The following is a 19639-nucleotide window of genomic DNA, read 5'->3' as shown; positions in this document are numbered from 1 at the left end:
TGCTTTCGACGTACTAAATTTTTACCACATGTTGTCTACGATATACTGTTTTACAAATCCAATTCTTGTACTTTTTTTCCATAAATGAAACTACACAACAAAAAGTATAAATTGTCAAAAAAAACAAACAAAGGGGCTAGAACGCTTTCCCGCTGCACTCAAACTTAAACAAAATTACTATAGTAGGTAGTTACGATTTCATACATTGAACGCAACATGTTTCATAATCTATCAAATGCGTTTTTAGAATCCGTAAACGTGCAGTACAACTTGGTATGCATTCCTGTGTGTATGTTTAATTTAGTCAGGTCACATATTTCATGGTGATATCCATGTCTAAAACATAATTTGAAAAAATAGAATCGTTCTGGCATTCATTTTCGATATTGAGGTTTTCTATAATTAATAGTGTTGCTGTGCGATGAAGTGTCATGTGTGCAGTTGCTTCGCTAGAAGATTCGGCAATTAAATTCCAAGAGTTTGCTATGTACCAGATGGCAAGTAACAACAATTGTCTCGGCTTCAATGAAGTAGATTTTTTTCTATCATACTATAAGAACATTTTCTATGATTTTTTTTTCAAAACGTGATTAAAGTATATAGGAATATATAGCAATAGGAGCAATTGAACTGAAAATACACGATGGTGGTCTGATTCCGGTCTATCAGAGAAACCAAATTTACTAAATCGGTCATAATCATGCAAATTTGTCAACAAATAATCTATATAACTACCAACATGACCTTTAACACACGTGAAATAACCTTCATCCTGACCGCATCGAGTCTACCATTAACAAAAAAAGCGAACCAATATGTCTGTAAAAATCTAAAAATAAACGATCATATGCATTAAAGCTCAAATCTTTAAAACTTCTTAGTTGGAACGTCGCATCATTATTATCATCGTTACCAACAGGAACAAAGCGATTTACATCATTTTGAGGAAAAATCAGGCAGATTTGTCTTACGGGTAATGATACTTTATATTCATTATTTTTTCATTGCTTGTAATGGCAAAGGATACAGACATCCTTAAGTCGGCGGTATTTCATCATCAGACAAACCTAAACCTTATCCCTGATCCTATTTACAGATTCAGCATTTCACTGCCACAGGATTAAACATCCACTGATGAGAACGATTCTAAAGTACTGGCTTCAGTAAACTGTATCGCGAATCGCATCGTTTGGATTCAATTTTATGGCCGCGTAAAAGATAATGCAGCAAAGCCTGACCTTCCTCGTCGTTTGTTGTATCTGTAATTGGGAATCATTGCAGCCAAATTGATTTTGCTGCACTATTAATCTGTGGTACATCTCTTTGAACATTCTCCACGATCGACTTTTAAAAGCCTTTTAATTATAAACGTTAGCTACTATGATTATCAAATAAATGAAGCTCGTCAAATACAAATATTCAAAATGCAATTTCTTCTTTGAAAAGCATTTGTTTTGAATACAGGATTGCGTACATTATTGGCGTCCCAGGGGGGTGATGCATTTGTTTGAAACATCCAATAAATCTAATCAGCTTTTTGCTGATGTCTTTAGCGAAAAACCTAACTCGCGTAGTGATATTTTTCAGAGATACAATGCTTTCAGAATCTCTTCAGGGATTAGTATTATTGCCCAACACTTATTGAATTCCAGTTCGTTCCACAAAGTAGCAACACATAAAAATGTTTCTTTAAATCAAGATGTATCACTACAACTAAATGCGTGATTCAAAGTACCCCAAGATGTTTCTCTAATGTTATTTTTGGTACATTAAAAAACAATAGCGTTTTTAGGGTAGCATAGACGATATGCATATAATATACAATAACCTTTTGTACTGAAGTAGTAATGTAATATAAATATTAATTAATTAATTAATTAATTACCCCTTGATTGGTTTATTTATATAATATACAATGTACGTGCGAAATTATTTTTGTAACGACTTGCTTATTATATTCGTGGCCAATAGTCAATATGAATAGTGATCCCTGAGAGAAAAACTTATGGGTTTTGAAAATTAAATTGTGTGAACATTTGTTTGAAATTATAAATGAAAACAAAAGAAAAAGATGACATAGAATAAATATCATAGCGAACCTCGGGACATCTGTGAAATTAAACATTACATTGGTTGTAGATACAAAGCAATTACGGTATATGTACCAGATATCCTATGCGACAACACAGTGCACACAGCTCTAATATCGAAGTCCAGTATACAACATGTTTTAATAAAAGCGTGTATGCAGAAATCTTGTTTGGAAATCCACATCCTAATAAAAACATTGTGAGTAAAAAAATATGAAATTTAACACAACAGGCAGTACATCAGTCAAAGTACCGTATGGCCTAGTTATAATGTATATGTAATGTAACTCTATAGTATTAAGTCTTTGTCATGGAATATACACAAGATACAGTGTTGTCATCAATAATATTTTTTCAATTGCAACCAAAATCAATACAATACTGGCAGAATTCTTTCCACTAATGGCATAGCTGAAGAACAAAACAAAATGACACAGTCCCCACCAAATTTTATGAACTCAACAATATGAAATAACAAAGAAAAACATAGCTCAGAAGTAATAGTGATGCACGTGTATATGTAATTGCACTTGGTAAAAATGTTTTGAAGGTAATTAATAATGTATGTTTGAGCAATGATGAAATGTTGACTTTTTACATATCATCATTACATATCATCATGTATTGTTTCAACTTAACCTTTTTGTTTGCACAGATGTATCTCTTGATATTCCATCGGTGTATTTATGGAGACGACCATTGCATTGAAAATGAACGGGCATGTAAACTACACCATAAAATAGAAAATTGCCACCAATCGACTATATTTGCCCGAATCACAAACGACGATTTAACGCTTTTACATAAAATTGGCTGCCAGTCGGCCATATTGAATCAGTAACACAAATGATGGAAAAGATGTACTTTTATTCAAGAGAAACTGTGCTTGGAGCTTACAAAAAAAAATGCCCGCCTGCCGGTAATATTAGTTCAAATCCTATCGCAAATTGTGTATTTGTGTTTAAAGATTTCATTCAAGGCTTTTAACAACATTAGTAAAAACAAAATAGTCATCAGTCAGCCATTTTGTGTCTGGTATGAGAGAAAATGATATGTATCAAGACGTCGAAATGTGCAATATATGTACACATGTATGTTCTAGTTCAAAATGTATACCACGCCTGCTCGATTACCAAAAAAATAATTATTATTACAACATGGATAGAGTGGGAGTACGCTCAAGTCCCGAAACCGAAACAATATACGACACAAAGACAGACGAACGAGCGGAACAAAAAAAGAAACCAAGAAATTGAAATTAATACTTCAACAAGCCACAGTTGTTTTTAAAAACTCACAAAACAAGATCTATTTAGTTCAACACTTTTTTTCAATAATTGCTGGATGGACGTCAGACGCTTCAAGGAATAGCCCAATCCTTCCTCAATATTAACATTTGATCTCTCTGTAATTTGAGCCTTACACATATAGTCTGTGCTACGTACACGGACGTTGACAACGCTCGTTCATATTCAGCTTCTACTGAAAACAGCATGCAGTTTTTATTCATTTTAACATTCAATAAGCATAACTCTATTCTTTAAATCAACTGAAGTGAGTCAACAATCATTTCGAATCACATACAATAGCACAGTGATTACATCCCACGAGATTGTATTCGAGCAGTGCATTATGTTTACGTCAATGCCTATATTGAATTTCCCCTTTCCCCTATTACAATTTCATTTCAACTTACGTGTCATGTTAGTTCGTATAATTTGTAGCAGCTGTCATTCAGACAGAGTATATATATGAATGCGGTAACCATGGACATTGATCACCCATCGGGATATTGTACAACATATTATGTAATTCGCAATCATATATTTCATGAGGTAAAGCACCACGAGCAACTCATTTAAAACGTAACATTTACAACATATCTTCGATCTGGTCTACGTGTGGATATCTATTTGTCATTTTGAGCGGCGAATATATTCCAAAACCATTCATATTTGTTTTATGTCATTGCAGCATATGATTTTAAATAGACATACCATTTATTTCTAAGTTTAAGTTTGCGCCAACAGGCTCTTGAGGTAATTTTCGAGGAATATAGTTTAGTTTGTTCAATGCATGCATTTTGAAGACTACGTTGACACTGATATGTTGTAGAGCGCCATCACACGTCAGCTCATATTTGCGTTCACAAATAGAAGCTTGTGAATACGACATTATTAGACACTGCGGCATCACCGACATACAGTGGTCGCACTGTGTCTAGGAACATATCGACCGTTGCATGCAACGACTTTGATGTAATGGTGATTGTCACAGCGAGGACTCTTCAATAGAAATACAGTATTTTCACAGATATGACTGCTGCTAGAAGGTAATTAGTATAGAATTGTGTTTTCATTGGGTTACAATTATGTGAATTGTTGTGATCGGCCAAATAGCATACTATGCGACTGTTGAATGAACTATTGACCATTGTGAGTCTATTCCGATTTGACGTTGTCTCGTTTACTGTTATCATGATCGGCACGGCTAGCGTTATCACATCGCATTCACAGCTTTTCTAGCGTACTAACCATTCTGTTGTTTGGTATTGCCGCATGATTCAGTGCGTTAACACCCCACCTTCTCATGCATATCTCTATACACCCACACACGCGCGCGCACACACACACACACACACACACACACTAGCAAACCGTATACATCCGTCAGTTTATTTTTCTAGGTTCTGGATCACCAGTCTGTGTCGCCATGGTTGTCATTTAACGTCATATTTTCAACCGCTAGTTGTTATTCGTATGATGTGGGTTATTTGGTAGCAATTACGGTATCTCAACCTGCATTGTGAGCGTTGTAACCCTCGACATTGCGTCGTATTTTCATAAAACCTTTCTGGGAAAGTGTACTTATAAACAAGCGGAAATTGGTTAGTTACTGCAAAGGTTGAATGGCGTCAATCCTAATAGTTTGAGTTCTATTATCGAGTGTCCAATTTAAACCTTCCTTGCTTGCACAGAAACGCAGCTGTCCAATCTTCCTAATCAAAATGACATAATCTCCGATGAGGTGGTATATACATCAAAATCCGCGTATAACATATAAGCCAACTTCAGTGCCGTAAACAACAAAGGTCTGAAGACAAACTGACATACCGGTGTTTGCTTTTTGGTCACTTCTAAACCTTTTTCATTTTTACTGTGATAATTTCAATTCTGAGTTAATGATAATTCTGACACGACAGAGTAAAATCAGTGAGTGGGTGTACATTAAATTTACCGCAGCATCACACACATAGGTGTGTGTAGACTCATTATAGAACACGTTTACGCCGTGTTAATATGCATAGGTCCGATCCTATTTCCTCAGTCTTACATGTATGCTGTTAGATAGATCAAGTAGTGAACTCCCCTATATCCCTATGGTGTCTTTACACGTTGTATGATTGGTTTAAGGTTAAATACGCATTTTATAGTATACATGTGCAAATCTTAATCACGTCCAATACTAATCTCGTTGAACCGAAATGTAATTGCAATCCACTGGCGTAGTTTCATGATGTCCCATATTTCACACATGAGAGTGTGTGCGCCTCTCGTGTGTGTGGATATTCGGTATTTTTCAAATCCGTGCTTCAATTTAAAACACAACAGATCATGTTACGTGATGATACACTTATCTGCATACGATCGCTGCTTTCTTTGATTTAAACGGCTAAATACGTGCTCGAAAAATAAGAGAATTGCAGGCAAACGAGCCTTGATTTTTCGTTCTCGGTACTCGCGTTGAAATCGACATACTGTTCCCTACTATAGGCCACAGCTGTAGTGGAACTCCACGTGCAAACTGCGATATCTTACTTGGGAACCTTAGTTACCTACTTCATTGTACCATTTACTATATTCAGATGTAGTATTGACGTCACGTTTATTTTTCCGAGAAAATCATTACCTCCCATTACTTTTGTGTCATAAACGCTACACCGCTCTTTGAAAAAATCGTAAACCACAGATGATAATGGCGTGCTTTTTTTCAGTTCACACACGCCAAGATTCCCCGGGCATATTGATATTAGGTCACATTCGCTCTAACTATATATATTCAATGCATGCCTAACATAATACCTTAGGCATTGAATAGATGCAATCACTAAAAAGGATATTGAAGGAATTGTGTAAAAGCAACTGATTTTGCAATCATATACGTCAATCGGTTTCCAATTGTTCCTTTACTCATTGCTTGTATATACAATTAATTTGAAGAAATATATATGTCAATTCCAGTCGCACTCTGAAAATACAAATACCTGGCATTTTGCCATAATGGATTGTTTTTGTTCAGTTGAAAAGTCGAAATCAATAATATAGTACAGTGTCATCCGTTGTATAACTAGACAATCACTGCATTAGAATCAGTGTGACATTTGGCATATAATACAGAAGTAATTGACTCTCAATTTTGTTCGTATGTCTAACAATCTCCATAATAATATAATTCTGTAGAACGTTATAACCTTCTATGCATAAATCACCTAGAGCACATAATCCGACTGTTAGGCAGAAGTGGTTGTATCTAAAGGCAATGTATGACATTCAAAATACCGCGAATTTTGGTATTATTACTACCTTATTCCAATGACATTCTTCGGATCAGTACATGATTTAAGCTGATTGCACTCACTCTTTGTAATAATACTAATGAAAGTAACTTGTACAGCCACGATAGAATTTACCAATATTGTTAATTACAATACACGGCATTAATCATTTAAACTGCATAATGCCATTTGACTTCAAGAAACAATGAAGACTACCTGCTGAATCGATGTGAGGCTTCATTGATACTGAACATGTCGCTGCCACGGGGCATTGTAATTGATGGGATTGGAGACTACTCGACAGGCAGGCACATCCATTTTTTTCTTTTAATATTTGTTTATTATAGTTTATATATATATATATATATATTGAGTGCAATTTCACATCGATCATACTTATTACTGGTAAAATTAATAGGATGATATAAATCACTTGTACATTGTACTAATTCTTTTATTAGAATTATTGTGTTGAGAGACATTTATAATTATTAAATATTAGTAGTATGATTATATATTAATTATTAATTTTCGTTATTATTAGCATTCCAAATTTTCAATGACTCTTAATTTAGTCGTAATTTAACAGCAAGGATTGATTAAATTAAACCAATTGATTTAGAACATTCTGTGCCGGTTTTGTCGACAGAGAAGATATTTACATACATTTCCGAATGTAAAAAAATTCATATTTCATATATTCTTCGGAGATTATATTTTGAACTGTATTTTGATATGCGCTCTTGCATTTTCAATGAAGTATACACAATGAAATATATGACGACTACAAGATGGGTACGTGCAACTATTATCCGTATTATAGGGAAGGCCGTTTTAAATAAATGTGATGTTTTCAATTTATGTTAAAATATCTTTATTACAATTTTCTATAAGTTATGTTCAATGGAATATTAAATGCAGTATTTGTCACAACATGATTTAACGATTGCCTCGTCGTACGTAGCCACATGTATGGGTAACCATGGTACACCAACTGATACGGCAATAATTCGAACCGTGTCTGTTTTATGTTGTGCACTAATCCAGGATCATTTTCCGCTCAGACTACTATGATTTCTTAATTTTGGCAACGTTGTCAATTAACTAAGACTTGTATTTCGTCATGGTAAATATAACCATTGATAAAATGAGAAAGTAGTGGCCATATTTATTTTCTCGTGGAAACAGTGGGGCGATTGTACAATATTCACGAATCGGTCATATGATACACACTTTCGGACATGCCGCGGTACAACGTAAGGTATCATCAGTAAATCTATAAGCCGGGCGTTTCTCCTTTTTCCCACGATCGCGTCGATGGAAAAATCGAATACTATAATAAATTGAATGCAGACAGGAATGGCGTCGTCCGAGTGCGAAAAAATAATAATATTCAACCTCATGTATATTAATTTAATACCATATTTTTTCTATGGCTCATTGTTAAGAACACTCAATGAATACACTCATCCTGCCGTTAGAATGCACATTATTGTACTTGAAACATTTACCGTTGCAGTACTAGTGTGTCTGACGCGAAATTCCGAATTGATTACAAAGAAGACATACATTAAACATTTGAAATTGAAAGTTCTGTAATCTGGACTCATACAATCCACTGTAATGTGTACTCAGTGTGCCTTATCACACACTTGGGCAGTGGAATAATCTCACCATGATGTATCAGTACCGACAGCTGATCAGAAGATCTTGGAATTTAGATCGAGTACTGTTTGTATTAGTCTCAACGATTGGATCGAATATTGGTAGGAAATTAAGCCGTAGTGAAGATGAGATTTCGTCTTCTCATCGAAAGGCATTTATATAGTTTTATTTTATCACTTGTACGAGTTTATATTATAACTGCGTTATCTTCGTGCCAAGACACGGTGTATATAACAGTGCAATGTATCTATTGTAGCATACAACCAGTGAACCTAAGAGCGTTTACTGAATGCATTTTAATGAAACTTTGCTCAGCCACACGCGACTTCTGCAATACACCCGCAGTGTGATAATGGTAAAATGAATGTTGTCAGAAAGAATACTTTGTTTTGTATTTGTTCAAATACGGTATAGTAATCACATTTCCACTAGACTGATTTTCGATAACAATTTATTACGTGTTTACTGTGTTTGTGGCAATTTTGCGTTTTATTGACCAGTGACGTGGCGATTTGATTTGTAATTATTGCCGCATATAGTAAATAGACCACTGCGTGAATCACGCGTTATGCGTGAAATCGAACGTAAAAACAGGACAAACAAAGGTCATAGCGTCGTAGTGGCGTCAAACATCGCGTGGGATTCGACAAACGCGAAAGTATTTTGGGGAACATTTCCATGCTTAATAATGTGCTGTACACATTTGATGATAGACAATTTCGATTAAGTGAAGGTATTCGGAAGCAATATTCCTCTGTCGAAGATCGGCCGGTCGATGTGAGCTACGAAATAAAGAAATTCGAGTTGAAAATCAAATCGTTCGATTTTTACAGCAGACGTTCGACGCGCGTCTTTCATGCATCTCGCGAGATCTCGCAATTGTACGGAAAATCACCTATTACGTGCACGTGATACAACCATGAAATATTTGTTCATAGCGAAACCACATTATATATTTCTTCAAAGATTGATTATATCAAAATCCAGAACATCAGAAATATGTATTATTTTTTTTCTGTGAAAGTTTCGTTTGAAAGGTCTGAAAATATAGAATCACGCAACATATAAAGATAATTAATTTTCACCACCAGAAATTTAGTCTAAAAGAAATGTAGTATATAATTCCACTGCAGATTGTTATTATCTTGAGTAAAACGACAGAAACATTAATTTTGACCATTTTTCTTGCATATATGCATAACGCATTCGCGGATTACAAGAAATGTATCATCTAATAAACGTTTTAATAATATAAACAAATATTTGATTCATGTTCCCATGACAACACATTATCACACAAGCGAGTAATTAATATTTACGAAATACATTATTTGTTATACTGCCAACAGTTCCAGTCTATGATTGACTGGCAATACTATAACACCACCATAACATCAAATACACTAGGGCAAACATGCAGACTCGTTTGCAAACACCTGGTATCACTCCATGCTCCACATATCATAATTTTATCCACCAAATAATGTGAATACTCCAATTCTGATCATTTCATCTCCTGTACACATACGTATGTGCTTAAACGAACGTCACATGCATATTGTTATTGTTTGTTGTTCATTATACTTTGTTGAAATCTCCCACACGACTATTGATTTTCGAATAATATATGGGTATTGCAGTGTTTCGTATTTTATTTACAATGCGTTATTTACTAAGGATGTACAAATAATACAATAGTTAATATTTAACTACACATATGCAGTATCAATGATCAATTGAACTTCGATAGAAATCATAATACAATCTTTACCACAGTATAATACGAAACTTCTTTTATCTGCATTATATACAATGATTTATACAATCTGTGCATGGTGTGCGTATTTAAAAGTTGAAAAAAGTCTTTATATACGCTAAAATAAACCACGTAACAACTGGTACGCGATTTTATAGATGGCAAAGAACACTGAAAACAATTCGTGGACGCCATCTGTGACTCGTTTTGTTGCACAGCTCCAAGGTTCAGTAAATTAATATGATCGTACATTTGCAGTTTTTTTTCACAGTTTTTTTTCCGCTATCGATATAAAAGATTGTCTTCATAATATCCGCTGTCTTTCACTGATTACGCGCTACTTACGTATTCTGCTGGAAGGCTTTTGTCGGCAAAATGAAAAATGCTCCGATCCGTGTAATCGATAACTTACGAGTAGAAAAACCGTTCTGTGTCTCACCGCCGAGCTTTACACAGAGAAACAGAAAGCCACACTTAAATCACATTTCAAGGTGCATTAATTTTGCGATGATGAAACGGCGTTTGAATTTCAAAAAAACAATGTCTTTTACACGCGTTGTACGTGTCGCATGGGACCCACTTCAAACGAGACGTGTCACGACTACCACGGTGATTTAACATGACCTCAAACAGTGGATATTTAGCATAGCGAAGACAAAACAGACAAACACATAACAGGGGCTCTGAAAACTACACGATCAAACACGTCGCCTAGTCATTGAAAATGAACGCGCTCACTACTGGACCAAACGCACTGTCCCAACAAAAGTTAGCTGGAACTTCCCATATAAAGAACTCTTCTCAGAGTATTAAATTTAAAGAAAAAAAACGCAGATAAAACAACCCATATATATATATTCAACCCAGGAAAGAAACAATTAATTACGTAATGTACTCTACTTCACCTTATATTCAAAACCTTGGGTATATTACTAGTAGGTATATATATTTAGTGTATAATATTTCATGCATCATGAATTCAATGACGTCATCCAACATAACCCTGGGGAATCGAGCGAAACATTGGTGAGAAAAGTCATTATAATCTTTCACAACTTTTCAATTGAAAGTTTTATATTTAACATTTCACTTGTGTTATTAATACTTCAGAAAGCATTTATTTTGAAAATACTTTCACTACATAGTAACTGTACATAATTCAGAATTCTATGAGAGTTGTTCAGTACAGTACGTTCGTCAAATATTCTGAACATATTGTCGATGAATATAATAATCAATTCCTGTGTTCAATGTAAAGAAAGTCGAGAATCGTTATATAACAAGCAGTCACATGCATAAGCCTGATTAGACGGATTTAACAGATAACCATCGGAGTAAATCGTGTATTACGTATTTACCCTCTCCTGAATTCACCATTAGTAACTTCTGAGTAGCATTGCCATGAGCAGCAGGGGGGGGGGGGTAAATAACGCGTCCCCGTATATTTATTACGACAAAGAAAGGTACATTATCGAATAAATGTATTCTGATTAATAGTAGTCAGATAGTCTTAGTGTCTTCGAACATATGGTCCATGCGAAGTTAAATGTGAATACTGATTTATTTTCGCTTTTCCTATAACATAAACGCACTCGCGCCACTTAAAAGGATATGTTTTGTTGCAACATACAGTGGTCATAATTATAATGCATATCGTTAAATGTACATTTCAGGTAATAAATTATTGGATAATGAAGATTAATAGGCGACACATCTGTTTTTCCTAATTTCTTTTCAACTCTATGCATTGTATGAGGGAATAGATTTGCTCTATAAACATGGCAGCAGCTCAGATCCTGTACGATCATAAACACTATAATACTGTTTTGTGATTTATGTCGCCAGATACATGCTCGTTTTCCTTACCAAAAAAATAGTAGTAAAAAACAATGATGTCATCACCACGCCTACTAGATGGGTTCTTAATCAGCAAGTTTCGTAATCCGTTTTAAGACATGAAGATGAAGCGGAAATTCGCCTTGTTTAGAAAACAATTCACTGTGCGGAGCTGCAATTTCCGCACGGCGAATAAAAAGTATTAAATACTCAAATCGCAGATTAAAAATTGCAACTTACAATGCATGTTTCAGAAAGTGTATAACAGAATCGTAATGTCCTAATCGGTAAAATCTTTTCAATAATTCTAATCTGACCAATGAATAGCATTTGTAGTTTACTTCCAATCTGCAGTGAAATTATTACTACTTTATTTTGTAAATATTCACAGAAGATTACGCTAAACCTACATTAGTATTACTCGTTTACGGTTGCGTCACTAGTGGGAGATACAATGTACAATTTATTTTTTTACATGCAATACACCCATCTTATATAAACGGCGATGCGAGTAGAAATATACATTCAGTTCTTGTTCATTAATCTAAGCGTACTTGTTAATATGTTACAGGCCTTAATCAAGAAAAGTTGTTAGAATAACACAATATTCAAGAGAACTCAGTTTTCAACCATTTCTATACCTCTTTTCAGGTTCTACTCCCCAGTCACTTACGTCATAAGCCTCTCGGATAGATGATTCAAATCGACTCCTTATATCTAATTTCGTGTTTAAGTTGAGACTGCGTCACACTCAGGTAGGCTTGTATTAATGAAACCAACAGGGGCTTTCTGTCGTCCTTATATAGGTAAATGCACTTTAAGAAAACCGGTTAATGGATCACAAAGCTGTGAATTGTTGATTAACGTTCTGGCAAGTTGTGTGTTGTTTACAGAAACTGTAAATCTGAGTTACGTAAGATATGTTCGATTGTGTGTTTGTGTACCCTTGCCGACCAACTGTGCCTCCGATATCATGTATTCACATTATGAATGTGACCTAAATGATATACATCTGTGATTTGTTATTTTTTTGCTCACAATAGAGAAAAATTGCGAACAAGGAACATGTGCTATTTACAAGACTAAGCTCGAAATGATAAACCGTCACGTAAGCAAAAGCTGACATGTAATCATATCACGTGATATGTGTTGACCAATCACTGTCTTAGTCAAATAGCCCCGATTTCTACGACTAAAATAATGTCAGATACTAGTGCGCGGGATATATTATGAAACAGACATATATATATATGCGTCAGTAAACACACACACACATACTCTCTCTCTTCACAATGCGTCGTCTTCTCTAATCTGCAGAAATTATAGACACGTCAGACGCCAAATAGTTTGCCCCAAATATTCACTAACCCAGTAAATTACATAAACGATCGAATAGGGGGGGGGGTGCGCTATTCGACTACAAATATGCTCAATTGGTAATATAATCCATTCAATCAGATTTCCATTAGGGCAATACAACATCCCAAGCGGCGACACTAGCAGCACAGTGGCGTGTGGGCAATCCTCACAACATGTCTTATCACATTTAATATCTAGCACTAGTAGGTTTGTTTACAACGTACAACGTTAAATGGCCTACGGTATTACTTGAGGAAATGACATCGTAATTGCGGTTTATTTCCCAGAGTCGATACAAGATGTATACAAGAGTGAACGCCTACACACGGATTCCTGAAGTCTGATAAATACAGCAGCACATAATGTCGTAAGACCGCGTATAACTGGTCTCGCGAATCTTTAGAATAAATGTGTCTTTGATAATATGATAATTGATTTATACAATATAAAAATTGCTAAGCAGGACTTAATTCTGGAATCTAATTTTTCAATTATGTAATTCAATTATCGTTTTTTTCGTGACATTCATATTTCACTTTTCAACATGTTTTGCAAGTGATTTGAATAATTATGATGAACATTATACTAATCTAATACTATTCTAAATGTCTATTTTTTTTAACTTAATTGTTATTTACGTATCTTCAGACAACACAAAACCATGAATATTATTAATTAATGTTCGTCCATGTTGCTGCGCGCCTCAACAAGGTAATTAGTAAAAATTAATTATGCACGTAACCATTATGTGTATATGATTTGACCAATTCCTTTCAAAATTTGTATGACAAAAACAATCTTAGCTTGCAGGCTCACATCGTCAGTTGTAAATCTTTACGAATGACTATTTTTGCTTTTGCCATTGTGCAATTCTCTCAGAGATATGCTCCCGGACCGACATTCGATAGGCAGACTGGTGACAGTGCTCTTATTTTTATGTCCATGTTTCCCTTTGATTACAATAAAGATGACACACAAGCAAGGAGTATAAGAATTCATTTGCGTTTTATTTTGTGTATTTGATGCGATCCAAGATGATCGACTGATGATTATGAGGTGTTTTCACGACGGAACAATTTTCCTCATGTTTAGACGTAAACCATATATGTTATTATTACCCTATATAATTGGTTATTGGTGCACAGTTACACAGAATTGTTATTGGCAATATCTGCTCGCGTAACAATTATCGTGTCGCACGAATGGAATACACTACGTTTATAATAAGCAGTAATGAAGTACATTGCATTCATTTTATCGTGAAGATTACTTGAAGGGAATGTTTTCCTATGTTCCCGTGGAGTGAAGTAAATGTTTTCTTTCATTCTCTGTGTTGTGGAGAAAGAGTAAAATTAAGTGAATGTTATGGACATGGCGTTGGATGTTTTTCTCACTATTATTATATATGGGTCATTCAGTGGGAGCAGGCTCATTAGAAGCACTAAATAGATAGATCGGTCAACCAAACAAATGCTTTCAGTGGTCATCGATGTTAAAAGTGAATCATTTATCTAATGATTTGCTGTGACTATCCTCCCACGCATCTGTAACATTACGTACAACTAATGCTTTGATGTAATCAATACGAGTTCGTTTACTAGGTGAATTATATCATTCATAACCCACATGTTCTTATGTTCCACACATTCCTGTGTTCCATATGTGTAAACTATACGAGAAAAGTGCCGATTCATTGTTGTTGTTTATTTTCATGGCAACTGGCATAATCTTTTAAGACCTACAACTAGAATTCACCGATGTCAACGGATTCATTGGTGCGGTTCTTTACTGGAAGTAAACAATATACGGAATTAATTGACAATGTGCATTGTTGCAGGGAAACGTGCCCTGACGAAATCCAATTATGTTTATTTTGTTATTTTAATTTATAATGCTCAGCACGACATTGCCATATGTCTATGTTACCGTACGCATTGCACAAAAAGTAATAAACAACGATTTTTAAATATATAAAACGCAACCGAGAAACGGTTTGGTTATAATAAGAAAACGGAAATTTACGAGAAAAGTGTCAATTCATGGCAACCAACAGAGTTGTTTATATCGTTTCATATTGTAAAGTTTGCACATAATTATTCAAACTATAAATTAATCTTTATATCTTTCGTTTTCTTGATGATAACAGGTTTAACCAGTTGTATTCAAAGACAGTGATGTCCTAGCGGTCATGCAAACATGCCAAGACGACGGGGTTCTGAAAACGGGTTCACTGTTTCAAGGAGTCGAAATCATTGTCATTGCAGTCGGAAAGGACTTGCTTCTGTAGTGGTTGGAGCAATTTTTATCTTTACTGGTATTGCTTTGTTGGTGTTTCCCGATGAAGAGCACATGGTCACTGCTGGCAGCGCTGGGATTTGTATCTTGAGCATTGGAAGTCTTATGATAATTCTTTCGTGTGTGTTCGTCATATTCCCTGCAGTGTGCGCACGACCAGAGAAACGAGACACGGCGAATAACTTTCTACGCGACCGTAGCGCAAGTCATCGACAAACGGCTACTACTGAATTCTCGAATAACATTTCAACTAGAACGGAGAGCATACCCAAAGAAGCAGCCTGAAGGACGCGTGTGTTGTGTTCACACCCGCTGAGTCGAAAACAAAAATTCGTCACGTTTTCTCTTTACCATGATAATCACAGCGACGCCACTTGGCGATGTAGGTGTTTTGGGGAAAGACGTGACATCACGTACTGTGCCGTCCAGAGCGCAGCTTGAGACAATTAATGGAGAGATCATTTATTCTGAATCGACACATGTGTTACATCAACACATTGCAAGTACACCGTGGACCTGCAGTAACTTTTTGTTTTGATGATGTGATGTTGTAGAAGTCATCTTCTCTGTACAAATCTCGTACTCAAACGATGTATATTTTTTGTGATCTGCAATTGGTGAAACATTATATATTACAAAGGACTGGTCTATGTCTGAGCTGTAGCGGAAGCACTCGTCCGAAAATCAGAATTTGTATGAGAATTCTGACGTGGATTCTCAACATATCTCTTGTGATACGTGGCACAATATCAAATATAACACTATTAAAACTATCCAATCAAATTTATTGTATATTCTTACATACACGAGTGTGATGTATACAACAGTATAGCACGCCAGAAATCGTCAAATAACATGACTTTGCTGTTTTAGTTTGCCCAAATAGAATGACGGAGATCTCGTGTAGCAGTATTGCCCTCACACCATTATATGGAATATTTCGCCGCTGTTTATTTGATACACGAGAACATCTAGTACTAATATTGAGACATTAATATTAATAAAACACAGCATTCTTTCATTCAGTTGTTACAATTCTCCTGAAACGTGCCATTCAATGGACATGCGATTATGGTAATTATATTATGTATACCCGACATGACACTGGGATATCTCATGGGAATTAGTTAACAACTCGTGACGTGAGATTGCTATATAACCACACATGGCGACGGCCGTGTCTATTCGTGACGTGAGATTGCTATATAACCACACATGGCGACGGCCGTGTCTATTCCTTTATGCTGCATGCCCTGCAGGTTTTTGTATTCAATTCAGTATAATTGTACCTCACCAGAATACAAATCAACAAAGGAGAAAGAAAAAAGTAAAATATTGAAAATGAAACAGTAGTTATACAAAAATTAGTTATTAATTATTGATACACATGTTCTGGTGCCAGACCATAGATGTAATCAACCCATTGCCCTTGGAAATTACCTTGCATACCTTACTTGTAACCTGATATTTTAAAAATAATTTGTGACAAATTCAATTTTAAATGGAAAAAGTGAATTAAGAAAGTACTAAAAAATAAAAGGCTTCAAAAAAAGTAACGTTCAATCTGTAACAAAATATTGTTTTAGATTTTAGACTTTTTTGTTAGACTTAGTGTTTTTCGTAATGATTAGACCAGAAAATTTACTACACTGGTCAGTTATTTTCAGTTTTAAATGCTTGTAATTTTACTTCACAGAATTTGTATTTTTATTTTGAGTTTGATTGTATGTGTACATTCTGTAGTATTTATTTATCTATTTGGAGAATTACAAATCTTTATAAAAAGCAGTCCTTACCATCAGTACTGTTTGTCATTATTTGATTTAATTTGTTCATATGCATTATTTATATTCATCTGAAAAGAATAAATCAATAACAAATTCCATGATTTCAAATTGTATTACCAAAAGTAGATAAAGTGGGCATGAAATTAGCATGGTGATATGTGAGAAATATATCATATCAGTCACGTGATGCAATGGCAGGAACTCGCCTAGGTAACTGTACATTTGTTATGGATATCGTCGACGAAAGCAACACCACGCAGTACACACTGAACGAATAAGTTTGGTCACTAAAGACAACCCTAACGTCGAATATACATATTTCTTTCACATACTCACAGTGTTTTCAAAACATTGCTTTAGTTTTGCGTTTATTCTATCGTTGTCGTTGGGGTTTGTCGGCGCATGCAACCACAGTCGCATACACGTCAAATGTATTTACCTCGAGCTCATTAGAATATATTTAGCATAACAATTTTATTTTATTTTTGCACAGATGACTCATCAATATCAACGTTGCAACTTATTATGATTAGTTTATTACATATCATTGATTAAGGTGGAAGTTTAGGTTCGTGTCACTTTGTCAAGAATATGCTTAAAATGTAGTGGAGATCTTTATGAATGTACACTGTGTATCATGCACATGTGTCTCCGTGATAGTGAATTAAAATCTTAAAGATATCACAAAACATGTTTTACAGTATCCAGTGTGCATCTTAATTATTTATTATGCATTAACTTGTAGTTTACTGAAGGCATTTTAAAAAATATTTTGCATAATTAACATCGAGGTCCCGATACTATTACATTACAAAATATAATCACAATGTACGTTCGGAAGTATTGTGGAGTCGCATATATTGAGGCGTAACTGATTTACATGACGATGAGAAAACCATGATTTTCAATATGACACCCATTACAATAAAATAGGATTTTATTAAAGTATAAATAATTTAAAAAAAATAGCTGGTTGTACTGACATCACCTGTGTTTTGTTAACCCCAAGGTACATGTATCAATAGTTTATTGATGTTTTGTATTGTATTGCAGTGCGCAGCCGACGATGCCACTATCAATTACATTTTGTAGAATTATATTTGAAAAGCTGAGCTGGATAAAATTATTTAATACTGAAAATATTAGATCCCAAATCTTTAAAAAATAAAAACATTTTTTTAAATGCCTTGTTACCCCTATATAGTCTAAACATCAATTCCGCATTGATTCATTGAGTGTAAATTATCAGATGACAGAGCGACAACAGTTTATTTTGTATTTCATTTTTCCTAATTAATCGTACAACTGTATATTCTTTTAAACATCCAGAATATTTGTATAACAATATGATCAAACTGAAATAAAATACTTTATGTCTGGAATGAGTCAACCTTCTCGGTTTTACAAACAAATGAATGCGTCTTCTGTGTGTCCCGAAAGAACTGACCGAAGCGTGCAAAATATATATCCATGAGCAGCGTCCAGAACGGGCGCACGTCCCAAATGACTATTATCATTCACCACATAGTAATGATATGTGAACTTACAATGGTATGTTCACACTCGCTATAATGGTAGGTGATCTCAAGTTAATTTGACCGAGTGGTGCCGGTGAATTTCACATGTTATTTTTATATAATCGCAAGTCCCCCATAGGTGTACATTAACAATTGGACTTTCTCCTCTTATAAAAAGTAAAAACTATGGTAGCCCCCCACGCCACCCCCAACAACAATTTTAAAAAGATTTACATTAATCACGAAACATTGCATGCTTCCACGTTCCAGCTCTTCTCCCTGTCCTCGTCACTACAGTTTCAGGAACTAAGTCATCAGTCTATTTCATCGGCACTGCTGCTGCTGGAACCTATCTAACAGTCAACAACATCATCTGAGTCCTCTGAGTCAGTTTCTTCAATGTTGCACATTCTGTTTTTTATAGTTTTTAAATATTCAATAGCTGAATGTGATTTCCTGGTTAAATCACTAGTAATTGCTTTTATTTTATCTTTTCCCCACCTTTTTGATAGTTTATTACGCTCCATGTACTTTTCCAACTCGGGTACTGTCAGTGATTTTAATGTACCATTCAATACCAGAGAAATCCAGTCATAATAACTATGACTCTTTTCCTGTGTTTCTTTCTATCCTTTTCCCTAATGGTTTTCATTTACTTTAGTATGATAGGGTGTTGTAAATATAGTCTATGACATATTGCTCTTCCACTGCACACTTAGCTTTCAAAATCTCAGGATGAGGATGGTGAAAGTTGTTGATAGTGATCCTGGTGATAGTGT

General features: G+C 35.0%; 1 long non-coding RNA gene across 1 annotated transcript; it reads left to right on the top strand.

Moving 5' to 3' along the window:
• The first annotated feature begins 4274 nt into the window (after positions 1 to 4274).
• LOC144362829 (uncharacterized) lies at positions 4275 to 18032 on the top strand. Its single transcript, XR_013422641.2, has 3 exons — positions 4275 to 4422; positions 12554 to 12657; positions 15408 to 18032. It is a non-coding gene; the product is annotated as an uncharacterized LOC144362829 (long non-coding RNA).
• The last annotated feature ends 1607 nt before the right edge of the window (positions 18033 to 19639 follow it).

This window comes from Saccoglossus kowalevskii, chromosome 8, assembly GCF_978046115.1.
Source record: "Saccoglossus kowalevskii chromosome 8, keSacKowa6.1, whole genome shotgun sequence".
Classification (NCBI taxonomy): domain Eukaryota; kingdom Metazoa; phylum Hemichordata; class Enteropneusta; family Harrimaniidae; genus Saccoglossus; species Saccoglossus kowalevskii.
Note: the sequence above shows the minus strand (reverse complement) of the source record. Positions and strands in the feature narration are given on the sequence as shown.